Source organism: Coloeus monedula (genome assembly GCF_965178545.1).
Source record: "Coloeus monedula genome assembly, contig: HAP1_SCAFFOLD_130, whole genome shotgun sequence".
In the NCBI taxonomy this organism is placed as follows: domain Eukaryota; kingdom Metazoa; phylum Chordata; class Aves; order Passeriformes; family Corvidae; genus Coloeus; species Coloeus monedula.
The window spans coordinates 150,933-166,740 of NW_028120777.1; the positions used below are offsets into that span (position 1 = coordinate 150,933).

The 15,808-nt window shown below is 44.0% G+C and overlaps 1 pseudogene across 1 annotated transcript; it reads right to left on the bottom strand.

Annotated features, from left to right (window-relative positions):
* Positions 1-2,104: 2,104 nt before the first annotated feature.
* LOC309585705 (epidermal growth factor receptor kinase substrate 8-like protein 2) lies at positions 2,105-5,939 on the bottom strand (annotated as a pseudogene). The gene is made up of 5 exons: positions 5,799-5,939; positions 4,913-5,032; positions 3,915-4,062; positions 2,644-2,827; positions 2,105-2,237 (listed from the first exon to the last, which is right to left on the bottom strand). The product of its transcript is annotated as an epidermal growth factor receptor kinase substrate 8-like protein 2 (transcript).
* Positions 5,940-15,808: the final 9,869 nt, after the last annotated feature.

Consider the following 15,808-nt stretch of genomic DNA (forward strand, 5'->3'; position numbering starts at 1 on the left):
GGTGAGAGCAGTGTCCTGTTTCAAATGAAGAAAACAGATTATCCATTGGAGACGCTTAAGAATGAAGCCAAAACTAAGGTGCACTGGTGTTCTCAGTTTTAGACATGAGCTCCCCAGATGCTGTTTTAAAGCTTTTTCCATTAAATGTGCAATGACAGGCACAAATTTGGACCAAGACTCAGCATGTGCTGAGAGAGAAAACCCAGCTGTCCCTGGGCTGTGGGCAGCTCTGGAGCTCTGTGTGCTTCACTGCTTTGCAATCAGATTGGTCTGTCAGTCAAACAGAGCTAGAAATGCAATGTGCCAAACTTGCTGTGGACAGGAACTACGCTGCTTGCTTGAGTTTTGAAATGGTGAGTAAATTTTGGAAGCATAATCACTTAATTCTGCTTCTAGGGAGAGGGATTTTCCTCACCCCTATTTACAGATTGCTATATACAAATGCACATAACTTTATGAAGGAAAACGGGAAGTAAAGAGCAACACCCTGTGCTAAATTAGAGGGGTTTTTTTCTTGTGGCCATTTAATTTGTGTTAAACCTGCCTTTCCCAGTGTGCTTTGGGGTTTCAGCTATTTGGGAATCATTTCAGCTGACTTTTTGCAGTGAAAATGTGAAGATGGGGACAAGTGACCAACACCCTGGGAAGGGCTGTGGGTGTGCCTGGGTCGGGAGCAAACGGTCAGGGCTTATCTTCTCCTGGTTTGAGGCCCGGTTTGGCAACACCACCACAACATTCCAGTGCAGGATCCGTGCCCCAGGGAAGGGCTGCACAGCTGCCCCGAGCCCCAGCCTCTGCATCAGCAGCGGTGGGCGGGTGGAACTCACCTATTTCCAGATTCAAATCCCTTTGTTTGTCACTCCTGCTTATTTCTAGGCACTGAAAGCTCATTTCAGCTGTTCAGAGATAGCACTAGCTGGTCCATGGATTTAAGGAAGCAGCCAGACTTTGGGAATGTGTGTTGCCATTCTAGCCTTGTCCAACGAGGGGGCACAGGGGGACAGGACAAGGACAGGCAGTTGTCACCGGCCCTGTGCTCGTGGGCTGCAGGGGACACCTGCACTGAGGAGGAAATGGAAATGGAAATAGAAAGGGTTAGGTTGCCCAGAGAGGTCATGACTCACCATTCCTGGAAGTGTCCGAGGCCAGGTTGGACAAGATTTGGAACAACTTGGGCTTGTGACAGGCATTCCTGCCCATGGCAGGGGGGTGGAATGGGATGAGCTTTAATGTCCTTTCCTTAAACCTAAACCATTGCAGGGTTCTAAAGCCTTATTCCTCTGGTCCAGGCTCCAAGCCTTGAGGCTGGCCTCTCTTGTGCTGTGTGCCACGCCTGCTCTGCCAGGGGAGAGTGGGGAGCAGGGGACAGCCCTCGGAGAAAAGCTTTGGGGGTCTTTTTTTGCTTGAAGCCAGCCCTTGTACATCCAGCCCCATGTGAATCCTGCTCTGATCGCATGCACGGAAAATTTCAGTATAAAATATATAGTTATAAAAAAAATACTTCATGCAAAATTAAAACACCTTTCCCAGTGGGACATGGTCTTATTGTCAACCCTTCCCAACAGTGTTCAAGGAATTGTCACTCTGATGGCAGCTGGACCCCAAGGGGAGCTCTGCTGCATCTGGCCTGGGCCAGGAATCATTGCTTTCATTCCCTTTTTTTCTGCACTACTTAGGGCTAAGAGCTGAAATAAAGCAGAGAGACTTTAATTTGCAGAATCAATCCTTTCCTGGCGGCGCTTCGTGATTTCTTGGAGCTCCGACTCCCCTCTGCTTTTCTGGAATGGAAACAAAACAGGCAGTTTGGATTTGAACTTCAAGCTGCAGTTAAGTGACAGTATTTAATTAATGCTGTAAAAGTAGAGCTAGTTTCAAAGAGATAAGTGATATCAGTAAAAAGCAGATTAATTAGTGGAAACAGGGGGATCTTACAGATTTGCTCAAAAGACACTTCGGAATTTTTACGTGTGTTTTATTGCTGGTGTAGGTTTGGTTGCATTTTTTTTCCCCACAATTGTATTTTTTAAAATGCCTGTTTAATGAGCTATCTGATGCTGCTGGTACAGCCCCCATTCCAGCAGGAATTATCCAGAAAAATGCTTACCTCCAACTGGTTTTTCTCCACTGTGATCTTGCTGTAGACTCTGTTTCCCTCATCACCGCACACCTTCTTCAGCTCCTCTCTGTTGAGGGAGAAGAGCTGAGCTCCGGTGAGGATGCCCAGGTGTTCCACGGTCCTGGGGAGACACAAAGTAGGGAGGTGACGATTGTGCTGCACGTGGCCTCGTGTCAGAGGTGAGGAGTTGGAGATGGGAGGCCAGGAGCTGCAGTGGGACCATATCACGGGGCCCTGGGGCTGTTCCAAGGCGGCAGCTGCAATTCCAGTAGCATTTCAGGCCTTGGATTTAGTTAGTTAACTGTTTATCTCCAAGAAAATATTTATACCAGAGAAAGGGAGTGACTTTGGGCTCTGAACATTCTGGTTATAGAGCCTGGATTGAACAGGGTTGAAATCTAATTTGCAACACAGGCTCTGTAAGTAAATCCAAGTGGCTTGTCCCAGGTGAGATGGTGCCGGTGGCCTCCCCCGCTCCTTCTCCAGGGAAGGACGAGCATTGCACGTGGCAATAGGGCAAATCTTACTCTTTGCTGAATGACTTGGCCTCCAGCCAGGCTTTGACTTCTTCAGTGCTGGATTCAAAGGTGAGGGGCACGAAAACTTGCTGAGGCTTTTCCACTTTGAAATTCCTGTGGGGAGGCTGAATTTTATTGTTTGTGATCTTCTTTAGCAGCTCGTCGTTCAGCTCATCTGTTTGGTGAATAAGTTCTGTAGAAACAAGTAGGGAATGAAAGCAAGTCTTCAGTCAAAAATGCCATTAAATGTTTGTGGGGAAACTGTAAGGCAGATGGGGATGTGGCTCAACATTCTTATTTAAATTCAGCCCAGAAAAGTGATTCCCATTTTCCTGTGCCCCTGTGTTGCCATTTATTTTGCTCCCATCACCCCTTGGCTGTTGCCTGATGTGGAAGCACAGTTCTGTGAGAATCTACAATTGGAGGTTTGGAATTGAGACCTTTTCAGTCCTCTCTGCTGCTTCTAGTCACTAATTTGCTGATCGCAGAGCTCCAGGTTTTGCTCCGCAACAGAACAGAAGCGGCAGGAAGCACAAACTGGGAATGAGCAACACACTCATGATGGGATGAGCTTGAAGGTCCCTTCCAGCCCAGGGCATCCTGTGCTTCTGTGAAAACTCCAGTGACTCTTCATCCAGTATCGCTTTCCCCATGAAACTCCTGAAGACTGTGGAGAATAACTCAGTGATACGAACAGATTTGTGTCCTTGTATTGTGGGGCTTCCTGTCGTCCCAGAAGGGCTCCTGCTTCCAGGAGTGGACAGGGTGGGATAAGGGGTGAGGTGAGCAGGGCCCCTGATCTCTCTCCTGCTCTGTGAGCCCCACAGCACGTGCAGGGTGAGGGAGTGATGCGGATCTCCTGTTTGGCCGGGAATTCTGTGGAACCACATGAAGGAAGCGGCCAGGCGGGCACTGTGTGTGTGCCGGGAGATGAGCAAAAGGAAGTGAGAGAAAGGGATTGACCTGAGCTGTTCCTTAGACACACTTAAACATTTTGGAAGAGAAAGGAAACTCTCTCCTTGGGAGGAGGAGGAGGAAGTTAGAACTGGAGGAAGGAGGCATGGGGTGATCACTTATTGTCCTGCTCGGCCCGGGCCGCCCGAGAGCCCCGGCGGTGTCACAAGCCCCAGGGCTGCTCTCTTGGCTCTTGTCCTGCCTGGAATGGCCTCCAGACACAGTGCTGCTGCATTGCTGTGATCAGTAAAAGGTGCAGGGGAGCCCCTTGGGCAGGTCTGGTCCCCCGAGCGCCCAAACCCAGGGGAGCCCAGAGTGGGACACACACGTGCGTTCTTTGGCGTCCTGTGCAGAGTGGCGCGACAACATCTCAGTGCCCCACTTATCCCCGGCGTAGCTGGCAGGCAGCTTGTGGGTTGGGCTGGATGGGCCATGGCCCCTGGGGCTCAGGTCTCCTTTGTACCTCTGGTTAGACTGGTTAGAAAGGGAAAGAAAAGTAAGAATTTTTTTTGGTCGTTTTTAATTTTCTTAAGCTTTCTGCCTCACACCCACGGAGGGACAAACTGCCGTGTTCTCCTTGTGCTGATGTGGGGCTGGGGAGACCTCAGGTGGAGCTGCATGGAAGAAGTTAATTTCTGGGAATGAAGAACCCAAAGCAAAGTCTGAAGTTTGCGCAAGGGAATTCCTAGTTGTGCCAAACATGTTCGATCTCATTGGAAGGCAGAGCCTCACTGCTCCGTAGCTGGGATGTGAAGCGGGACCACTGCCAAGGGCCTGGAGCGGACTGGAAAGTTTTTTGACGTTTTGATTAAACTAGCAGGGATTTATCCAGAAGCCTGCTGGGCCGCCTTAGGCTTTGCCCAAACGCTGCAATACCAAAATGGGGAAGCAATTCCATGCTTCCCTAGGGTGTTTAGAACACTCCAGCTCCACATTTCTGCAGTGCAAGTTGCAGTATTCAGTTAATTCTCACTTAGATGGTGTTTCCATCTGCCTCCACTCCAGTAACGTGTTCCTGGTGCTGAACTGAACTGGCTGAGGGAAGTGTCCATCTTTAATTTAACCCCCAAGAAAAATCTTGATGTGGAAAAATATGGAAAGCAGGAGGCTGGTGCACAAATAGGAAGGATAGGCCTTATTTGGGAAGACGATCGTAGCAAAATGTGAATTTTATCATAGGAGACTCAGGAATCTCCTGGCTTTGTCTACTTCTGAAGGTCTGTCCTGATTGGTGCATAGTATCCTAAGAAATCAGGGAGGTCTAATGACAACATTATTCCCAGAGGCAGATTGTGCCCTGCAGCTGATACCAGTCAGGTATTACCTGACTACAGACCTGTTTGAGCTCTTCCAGTTTCACCACATCCAGGATATTGTACGGAACATAACCGGCCTGCCCACTCCGGTTGAGCAACTTCCACCACTGCTTATTATCTTCCAACACCTGAGAGAGGGACAAAAATAAATCTGCTGTGGGAAAATGGGATTTCAGGCATAAACAACCAGGATATAGCGGGGCCGAACCATCCAAAAGGTGAAGTTGCCAGAAGGACATCACTGAGGCCAGGAGCTCTAATCAGATCTGTTGCTCTCAGATGCAATCCAGGACTGAAACTTTTCCTGGAAAGCATCAGAATGTATCGTAAGGATGAACAGGAGAGCACCTCTGCGTGCTGAAGAACTCATAGTTCCTACATAATGTCCCTGTTTCTCCAGACCTTTTTTTCCTAATGACTGAGTTTCTGATGTCTTTTTGCATTAAAATAAATAATTAAATAAATAAAAAGCCACATTTTGCAGAGAAACCTTTTCCTCAGGTCACAGATCAGTGTCAGCCCAAGTCACGTCCCACCTTGTCCAGCTGCCAACAGTGCTGCAGTAAGAGAAAGGTTATGAGAAAGGTGCTTTTCAGAGAAAACAAATCCTCGTGGAGGAGGAAGTGGTGATAAGGAACCGACCCAGCGGGGGATGAGCAAGGCTCTAGAGCGAGTTGTTGTCCTCCCTCCTCACTGTGGTTAAAATGGGACCGATGTCTTTGAGCTGAGGAAATGACACAACACAGCACAGGCAGCCTGCTCCAGCTTTGGGTTTGAGCAAAGCTTTGTGTCACTGCTGAGATACCACCAGGGAAAATGGAGTTGGTGCTTGTTGCTATCCCGAGCTCTCTCCTGCCCCTGGGGGACACACCTTTTCCAGGAGCGGTCACGTACCTCCAGGATTTCATCCTTCAGCACCGAGAGCTCACTGGCGTTTCGCGCGGTGAAATCGTAGCGGATTTTGGCAAATCTCTTGGGCACAGCCACCCCCTGGGCCTCGAAATTCCTGCAGAAGAGAAGTGGCCTGAAGTTCATTAACCTGAGCTAGACTGTTGGAAGGACTCTGTGTGGAAGCTGGAATTGTATTAGAGGATCATCATAAACTAAAAATATATGTGACAATGTGGCCAGATTGCAATGAATCTAAAGACAGGACAGGGTTGGCTCGAGCTCACAGAGCTGCTGCCTCCAGTGTAAACTAACCGCCTCGTGAAAGCAAATGGTTTTTCACAGACATTATTCAAATAAAAGGGGAAAGGGGAAAAAAAACCCAACCAAGAAAAAAGGAAGGTTCCCATTAGCAAAAAAAGCCTACATGAAAAAGTGAGGTTGTGAGCTATGGCCGAAGGGCCGAGTTTGGTGCTGATTCTCAATCAATTCAGCAAATGACAGTGCATTGATGCAACTGTTTTTTTAGTCAAATTTAGTCCTGATTCTTCACAGTAATTTGCCTCAAGAAAATGAGCCCCATATCCTTTGGTGAGTTCCCTGTTGGCTGAGGCCCAGACCTTCAGGCCGTGACTTCTCAACATACTTGCAGTGAGACTGGCTCCCTCTTAATTGCTTCTTTTTGAAGTATGGTTTGTCACTATCATCCTGCTGAAGATGAACAGGGCTGGTGTCTCATCTTCATATATTCTTCCCCCTCCTCCCCTCTCCTTCTTTTCCCCTTTTTCACCTCTAAATAAATTTCTTCAAGGCGATTTAACCCTGGGATAGTCTAATCCACTTTAGTCCTTCGTGGTCCACCCTCAGATAGATGTGTTGGCACAGAAGAAGTAAGGGTGTTCTCTTAGGATCTGATACTGTAATAAAGGGAAGAGAAAGATGAAACAGGCATTTCATGTTTGTCTGTTTTCTCTCCATGTCATTTCGTGAACATGTACTCACACTTGGCCAAGAGTAGTGCATTCAGACACTGAATATGAGTGTTGAAGAGGGGACTGAGAAGGAAGAAGCTTAGTGTTCTGCAATAGGAATTATGCTTTGGGGATTTTATGAATTGTTTCCCTCTTTTTCACCATCATGCTCTTCTTGCACACTTCCTTGTCTTTTGCTATTGAGCGAAAGTCTGGAGGCTCAGAAAGCCCAAGTTTCATCTGAGAAAGATTTCCTGTGTCAGAGAGAACGGAAGGGATTCTGTTTCCATCCTTTCATGCCAGGAAGGATGAACTGCCTGTATCAGGAGGTGCCGAATTGGTTCTGGGTGCTGCTGTAGCTCACAGAATTGCAAGACCCAGTGCTGCAGGAGTTCAAATAACAGACCGGTGGAAAGGCTCAGGGGCCACAAGCTGTGCTGCATCTCTCATGGACTTGCAAGGAACCTCTCCTTTGGTGTCTGTGCAAGTGCTGGCTGATGTGGGCACTAGGATTGCTCTTTTAATCAGGCAGCTCCAGTACCTTTCAGAAAAGAATTTTCATGGCACATCATGAGCCATTAATCTCTTGACTAACCATAACATTTCCTTACTCCTTGGTTTTACAGCATTACTCAAACACTGACATTTGTCATTTCACCAGCCATCTCCCTTGACCTCTAGCATCAGGCACTTGCAGGGGGAAGGATCTGGTCTCACAAATATTTTCATACTCTGATCTCTGTGATTTATTAACCATGAAGTTTTGCCTTCAGAACTCAAGATGCCATTTCAAATAATTTCATGTGCAAAAGTCGAGTTATTGGGCAAAAGGGATCCTTGATAGCTGGGCCCAAAGGACAGCAGGACTGCTGTTGCTGTTTTCTTTTCAACTACTGTGCTTGCTGTGTGACCTTGAGGAAATAGGTTCACTGCAGCTTTATGGTTCCGTTTTTGCATAGGGAAAATAAGGGCAGTGATAATTGCTTTCAGTTGTAAAACACTTCAAGATTTATGGAATATGAATGATTCTTACTAAGTGAAAAGTGTTGCAAAGCTGGCTTAGTTGCACACTGTGCTAACAAAATCCCCTATCAGCCTATTGACCCCAGCCTGAAACACTCATTAAAGTTTATAGGACATTTTGGTGGATGAGTTGAGGCAGTTGTTCTGCTGGAAATATCATACTGAAAGCACTTTTAAATCCATCATCCGCTTTGACTTTTTTCTCTATTAAAACTAAACACAACTGCTTGCTCTTTCCAGTTTTCTTAGTTTAGTTTTTGATGGGTAAGTACTCACTGTTAACTCAGCTTGTACCCCCATGGCATCTGAGACATTACAGTTCATTCTAGTCATAGCATAAACACACAATAGCTGTTGTACTGAGACAAAAAGAGTTATAAAACATGTAAGATATCCAATGGACTGGTATTAACTATCAAGTTGCATGGTCACTTTTGAATGTCAAATGTTCTTTTTATGGATACTGCATTAATTTAATTTGTGCTTAAACGTTAGCTAGGCTAGACATTGGTGTCTGAAAAGCACATATTTTTCCAATGTCAAAATGTGTAAATTTATTATTAAAGAAACAAAACTATTTACTTGTACTAGAGGAAAAATACTTTCGTAGCAAAGAAATTAACTGAGGTGCTCTTTAGAAATAGGTCTGGCTTGCTTACAGAATTGTTGCTTATGCAGTAAAGCAGATCTACAGATGTTTTCTTTTTTTCTTCCAGATAAAACTTGGATTGTTTGAAAAGTGGGGAGATATTTCACCATAGTACAAAAGAAGATACAGAAGAGGAGAGCAGAATGAGAGCTTTGCAAGTGCCACATGCCTGCAGCCTGCTGTCTTTAGCAATGCTGTTCCTTCCAGTCACTGGAACGTCAAAACAAAATATCCCAAGACTGAAGCTTTCCTATAAAGGTAAACTTTTCAGTAGTTTTTCTGATTCTGCCACTTTGGTTTCGATGTGATACTGCCAGCAGTTCTTTTTGTATTACTAACCAGGAAATACATAATAGAAGCCTTAAAGATGGATGAATTCTGCCTCGGGGCAGTATTAAAATCTGGGTTTTTTGTTGTGTTGGGGCACATGTTTCTGAAGTATAAATGTCTTTTAAAAGTATTATTTCTGTTTGCTCCAAGAGGATGTTAACAGACTATACATAAATTAGAGGGGAGTGGTCCTTGAAAGGCTCTGAGGTGCATTGGAGACATTCCTGTGTGGCTGGTGCAGATGATGTGACACATGGAGGACATTCACACCTTCCTACAGCATCAGAGAAAGTTGAGAGCGCTGACTCAAGTGTTTCAAGGGGACTGACATTTATTTTTGTAATAATTCTTTTTCTATCACTAAGTGGGTATGTTAAACTCTTCATATGTGGTTTTCTTTCTCCTTGCCTCTTTGGATCACAAAAGCGTGATTCTCTGCAGAATTTCTTAGTCTTGTGTGTAGTTCTTGTTAAGAATGGTACCGTCTGAGGGATTTCAACACAGACATATTTATGTATTAATGGCCAATTTTTTAAAGAAGGTGGATTTCTTTTTGCTTTGAATGTACAGTACACCTCCACAGGCACAGAGATGTGTCACTGACACTTCCTTCTTTAGTGAAAACAAATGCTCTCCAGTTACTTATGTTTCAGCTATGTCAGCACCTTGCCCTTAGGGGAGCTATTTCTGCTCTGTTTTTCAAACTTATGTCTTCCTATGCATTGCAGAGTTACACTCAGGATGGTGTGATGGGACAGGCTGTAGAGCCTTCATCGGGGCTTATGATATGTTTATCATGAGTTTAACACCCAGAGAAATGTATTGAGTAAGCAGAATGACATGCTATTTATTTACAAGCTTCTCTTTTGCTAGATTTGCATGCCACTCTGCATGCTATTCCACTGTGTATATAAATGTGTTTGGATGTGTTTGTGCGAGAGAGACAGAGGAAGCAAGATCAAGGGATCTTGACAACATTTTTATAAATTCAGGGAACAGTTGCACTCCCTGAAGCCAATGCATACAGAAACTGAAAGAGCTGACATGAGTTATGAAAGTTAGCAGTAAAACCCTCCTGACATACAGCCGGCCTTCTCACAGCTAGGCCTTTTGAGCTAATTCCCAAAAGCAGCATATACCATATGGCCATGGCATTTACTGTGGATTTGACACTCACGATTAGTGAATTCCTCTCAACTTCAAAAGCAGATAGCCTTTGGCAAAATCCTGATGGATGCCTTTGGCAGGTAAAGAGGGGGAGAAAGAAAAATTAGTGAGGTCAACACAGGGGAAAAAAAATGGCTGAAATCTTAGTTTAAAATAGTGGCAGAGACCTGCTGGGAACAGTTGGGAAAATGCCTGAGCTCGTTTAAAAAGACAGTGAGCAGATGATTGATATTTAGGCCCTGACCCAAACTTTTCTTAGCAACTTTATAAACCTTTCAGTTTGGCTTGAGGGATACCGTTTCCTGTCCAAACTTATTCACCTATATCCCTGTAGGGGGGGAAAATCAACAACAGATACAGATGCAAAACAGCACATAAATCTTAGTTTTGAGAGCTGTGATGGAACTGAAAAGTCAGAAGAAAGAGAATTACCAGAATTTATTGTGCCTTGTCTTACTTTCTTGGGGGGTTGGAAGGTGTATATTTTTCCACATGGAACAAGAAATAATTTAATGCTGTTTTTTCACATTTATGTATTGTAAATGATTCCAGTATGGCTTATCATAATTAAACTATATTTTGCGTGTTGACAACAGAATATCAGATGTACTGAATATTTAATATAGTTGTGAGAATTAAGTCTACCTTCCTCCCCCCAAATCTTTCAGACAAAACAATTCCAAGGTTTCTGAGAATAAGATGTAGGAGAAATGAACTGTTTTGCCAGTTCTCATAAAATTGTTAGTCATGTCACTGACAAGTCCTGGCATCTCTGTTCTTTGGAATTCATACTTGAACTATCATGAAGAGGAGAATACAGGGCTCTTTTCCTTCTTTATGGAAAACAGATGAGAACTGGCCACATCAGGCAGTTCCAAAAACCTGGTCACATGTGTCTTTGAAGGGAAGGTTTCACCTCCTTTCAGGTGCAATGTGCTTATGGCATAGCTCCATCTTCCCAGAAGAGCTGAGCATTTGCTGGGCCAGGAGAGCTGGAAGTAAGCGGGACTTTGCTCTGCAGTTACTGAAGCTTCCAGTTGCATCAATCAGTGGTGGATGGAGGAAGAGGGAGAGGGTAGGGTGGTTAAAGATGTGTCTATAACTGCAGGAGTGCTTCAATAAACCACAGCATGTCAAAGCTCCTTTGTGTTCAAACAGCAATTGAAATTTTAGACCTTCTCTGAATGGCAGTTATAGGTTTCCTTCTTCTCAAGGTTGTCATCTTAACGAATGGGAATCTGTGCAGGAAATGTTAAGATATTCCAGTGAGTGATGTTGGGATCAATGTAAAGTCATACAATGGATTTCCTTTATTGTTTGTCCCAGTCTAAAGATGTGTTCTAAAAAATTGTGCATGTATAAAACTAAAACTACACACAAATCAATTAAAATATGTTGTAGTACAGAATCAAAGTCATATATTTTCCACCTGTGTTAATCGAATACACTATGATCTTTAATCACATATCTCATCCTTTCACATTTTCCCTGATCCATTAGTTGAAAAATTCTCTTATTCACTCAGACTTAACGTTTAGATACTCGTTCATGTCATTACTATCCCAGAAATTGTCACTCCTCTTGTGATGTTTTTAGGGTGCTCTCACTGCATATACCTTACTTATTCTGTGTATCTTAGATACTTCTACAAGATTGAGGTGCTTTTACTATTGCAGCTTTAATATTAGGAGAAGGTAACAAACTGTCTTCTAATAGAAGATTATGATCTTTAGAAAACCAGGGGATGATTTTGAGTAATATTCCATATTTTGACTCTCTTTGCCTAGTACTGCTTTCAGTCTAAGACCAACAGTGTGTATTTATCACTCATTTTCATGTAGCTGGAGATAACCTGTGACCTTCATCCAAACTGCAGAACTCCACAAGCACAGAAGTGATATTCAGCTTCCCTAAGCAGCACGTCCTTGTTGTCTGCTGCCTCATTTAACATCCTCATTCCAACCTCTAGAGCAGATGCAGAAGGTTTTCATATACCAGTCTAATTCATTAATGTCATTTTCAGGACAGCATCAGTTCTGTTACTAAAGAATGGAAGGCTCAGTGTCCTAATTCATGTATGTTTAATTCATACAGTGTAGACAGTCTTGTTTCTGTTTGATCTTCTGAGTAATAATTTTTCCTAATTCATTGGGAGGTCCTTCCATAAATATCGTGTGTGTGTCTTTTTAGATTTTACTTCATAGGGAGAAGTAAAGAATAGCCAGACCAGAAGGTTGATTGCCTTCTGAGAAAAAGAAGAAAAAAAAGCAAATTTTTCTCAATTTGTGGCTATCCTAAAATTTTCCTGCCGAAAGAGAGAATCCTAATTGCAAATTTAACCCTATTGATTTGATTTACTTGGCTGCTTTTCATGGACATTTTAGTAAGTGTAGTCTGTGTTCTCAGTGAATGCATTTATATTACAAAAGTGTGCACCCTAGTTTCTTGGCTGGGGGGCATGCCCTAGCCCAGATTTGGACATTGTCACCAGTGACATCCACAAACATCTATCATTCCCGTGTGGGAATGTGGCCATTCCCCAGAGCAAGCCATGCTTACTGTGACAGTGGTGACTTGGTCAGAGGACCAGGAATCCTGCATTGTGACACAGTACAGAGGAATAAGCAGGACTGAAGGCAACGTTTGGCTTTTAAAGCAGGATTTACTTAGCACTGTTAAAAACGACTATGGTAGTAATTTACATCTAATAAACAAAAGCATTATTCTCAGCTGATTTGTTTTTCTCCATATAGAATGAATTAAGATGCAGTCTCATTCTCACTGAAGTCATGGCAAGAGTTTTTCCACTTAAGTAAATTGAAGCAAGATCAAATTCACGCTCTTCACTTTTTTCATCTTACCTAAATAAACTAAAGACAGGTAGTTCTTTCTCCTCTGCTGAAGGATGACAGTGCTAAATCATCAGCTCCACATGGAAATTAGCCATGTTTAAGGATTGTTTAGTTTCACGCAGTGTTTTGCGCACAGGATTTTCTTCCCCCAGAGTGATCCATTCTTAAAACATGGTGAAAAAGCAAACAGAGAACATTTTGGTGCCAGGAATTCTTTTGAAAATTTGACTGGGTGAGTGCATTTCCTTAATGTTCAAAAATTATCCTTTGACCATGCTATTTAACAGTGTCAAGCATTCTGTTCTCTATATTGTTTTTGCTTTAAACCTGTTTCATTTTAGAACTGATGAGATGCTTAACTGTTGCATCAGAGCAGTTAGTTTGTTCAGTTTCAGTACAGCTGGCTTATTCCCATGTCATGCATCATTTAATTATACATATAAAACATAGTTAAAATTGTACAGCTCCATGAGCCTCACTTAAACTGTCTGTGGCACTGCAGTAATCCCAGTACCCTGACGGAGTGTTGCACAGCTGTGACTGGTTGGAATGTGGTAAACTGGTGATGTGTAAGAGAGCCTAGAAGTGAGCTTGCATTTTGCAGCTGTGCTTGCTCTACTGGAAGAGGAAGTTAAACCAGAAAAAAACTGCTCTTGTGGCAATATCAGCATCTGTAAATCTGAATGCTTAATGAAAATCAAGGAAAATGTGCTGAGTGAGGAAGTGGTGCTTTTCCCTTGTTTGTCATTTAATTAATTTTTGGTGGTTTGTTATTTCTCAGAAAAATCTATCTCAGATTCCTCTGTGGAAAAACATGAAGTGTTTATGTGAGAGTGAAGATCCTAGTATTGGATGATTGTCTAGATATGCAAAAGACTTTGCCTGTTTTGTCTCAAAAATGCTTTCTGGAGGCAGTGATCATTGACACTTAAAATGTACCCTAGCTTGAAGATGGATGGGCACTGCTGTCCATGTGTATATGCTGTCGACTGAGTATAAACTTGAAGGCATTTATTACATCTTAGTAATGGGAAAAGCAGCAAATTTCTTACAGACATTTTTTTCCTTTTTTAAGCTAGTGAACTTGAAGGTCAGATTCAACTATATGTTGCATTTTCTGTCATATAATTATCATATCTATAATGTCCTGAAGAGCAGCCTCCAGTCAGTGACATCAACAGTTACACAGCAGTTGAACTAAGAATAACCTTGGAGAACTGACCCATGTCAACCTCTTATGAGTGTAAACTGTAGTTCACAACAGTTTCTGTTTTTTCATGATCACAGAAGGGCCTCAGTTGGATAAAAGAAGAATTGTGTTCAAAAAATACAAAACTATTCTGCTGAATGTTCACTTTACTGTATCTCAGAAGAGGAGAGGAAACAAAACTGAAAGAGTAATACTTAATAAAGTATTTTTGCTCCCTTATAAAAAGAAGGACAGGACAACATCAAAAACAGCTTCCCTAGAAGAATGCAGGGAAGATACATGATAAGTGGCATCAACTTGGAAGAGGGATCAAAACTCTTTCTTTGATTGCTTTTACTAATGACATCTGTTTAAGCAAATCCAATTCAGAGCAGTTTCAGGAATCCCAAACTTGTTCTCTTTCTGAGCACTATTTGGAGGGCATGATCTGCCTGACATCAGTGTCTGTCTAGCAGTGGACATCTGTGGTCACTATGCAGGTGCTCGATTCACATCCTGTTTCCTTTTCCTCCCTCCCCATTTCTGCAGTTCCATTTATAGGTGAGTTCCCCAAAGAAGAGCTGAGGAACATAGGGGATGACTCTTCCGTACTCACAGTCCTTTGGAGATAAATACACAGAGATAGCAGAAAGAGTCAGAATTTCCTTTAATAAACCAGCGCAATATCAGACAGGAAGGGCCAGGAAGTGCTCCAAGAGCTAGAGCATTACACAGACGGGCTGGGAGGGCTGGGAATGTTCAGCCTGGAGAAGAGGAGGCTCTGGAGAGCCCTTAGAGCCTTTTCCAGTGCCTAAAGGCGCCCCAAGAGAGCTGGAGAGGGACTTGAAGAGCCTGGAGTGAAAGGACAAGGAGGAATGGCTTCCCGCTGCCAGAGGGTGGGTTTAGATGGGATATTGGGAAGAAATCCTTCCCTGTGAAGGTGCTGAGGCCCTGGCACAGGTTGCCCAGAGAAGCTGTGGCTGCCCCTGGATCCCTGGCAGTGTCCAAGGCCAGGCTGGACAGAGCTTGAAGCAACCTGGGATAGTGAAAGGTGTCTCTGGCCATGGCAGGGGGTTGGAACGGGATAATCTTTAAGGTCCCTTCCCACCCAATCCCTTCTGTGATTCCATGATTCCAGCATCTCTACACACATGGAGAGCCAAAGCGCAGTGCAGCATCTTTGGCACCTGATCCTTAAGGTCACTTTGCTGGGCTGATGTTGGGAAACAAGACCTATGGATGGACTGATGAAGTCAGTCAATATTTTTGCCTCCTGCGGTGGAAAACACCTGCGATTCCTTTCCTTGCAGAGCTGCTGGGGGTTAAACAGCAGACAGTGCTTATGGGAATAAGCCCTCAGCTGATCTTTGTCTTCCCTTGGTGGTTATTAACAGTGGCAGGGAGTTGTCTCCAGGATGCCCAAACGTCCCAGTGTCACTGTACGTGTCCGTGTGCGTTCATGAGGTTCCGAGGTGGGAGCCAAAGCTCCGGGCGTGCGGATCCATCACCTATTTCCATGTGGAGTGATGTTCTGTTTGAAGGCATCCCCGACCTGTGTCTGCTCAGCCGTCTGGCCACGCTTGAGTGAGGAGTTCCAGTAAGGATATCCATTGGCTGAGGAGAGCTGGAAAGGCAGACATGGAGTCAGTGTTACCAGGAAAGGGGAAAGCTGATCGGAGAAAAGGAGAGGGATAGTGGTAGATGAGTCATGGTCTGGCAGATTTTGGTCAAGGTGTTCTCCAGGGAAGCCTGTGTCCCTGGAGCTCAGTTACGCTGTAGGGTGCTGTTGCCTTGGATTGGGAGAGGCTCATTATTGCTGCCCTTTTCCAGCCTCA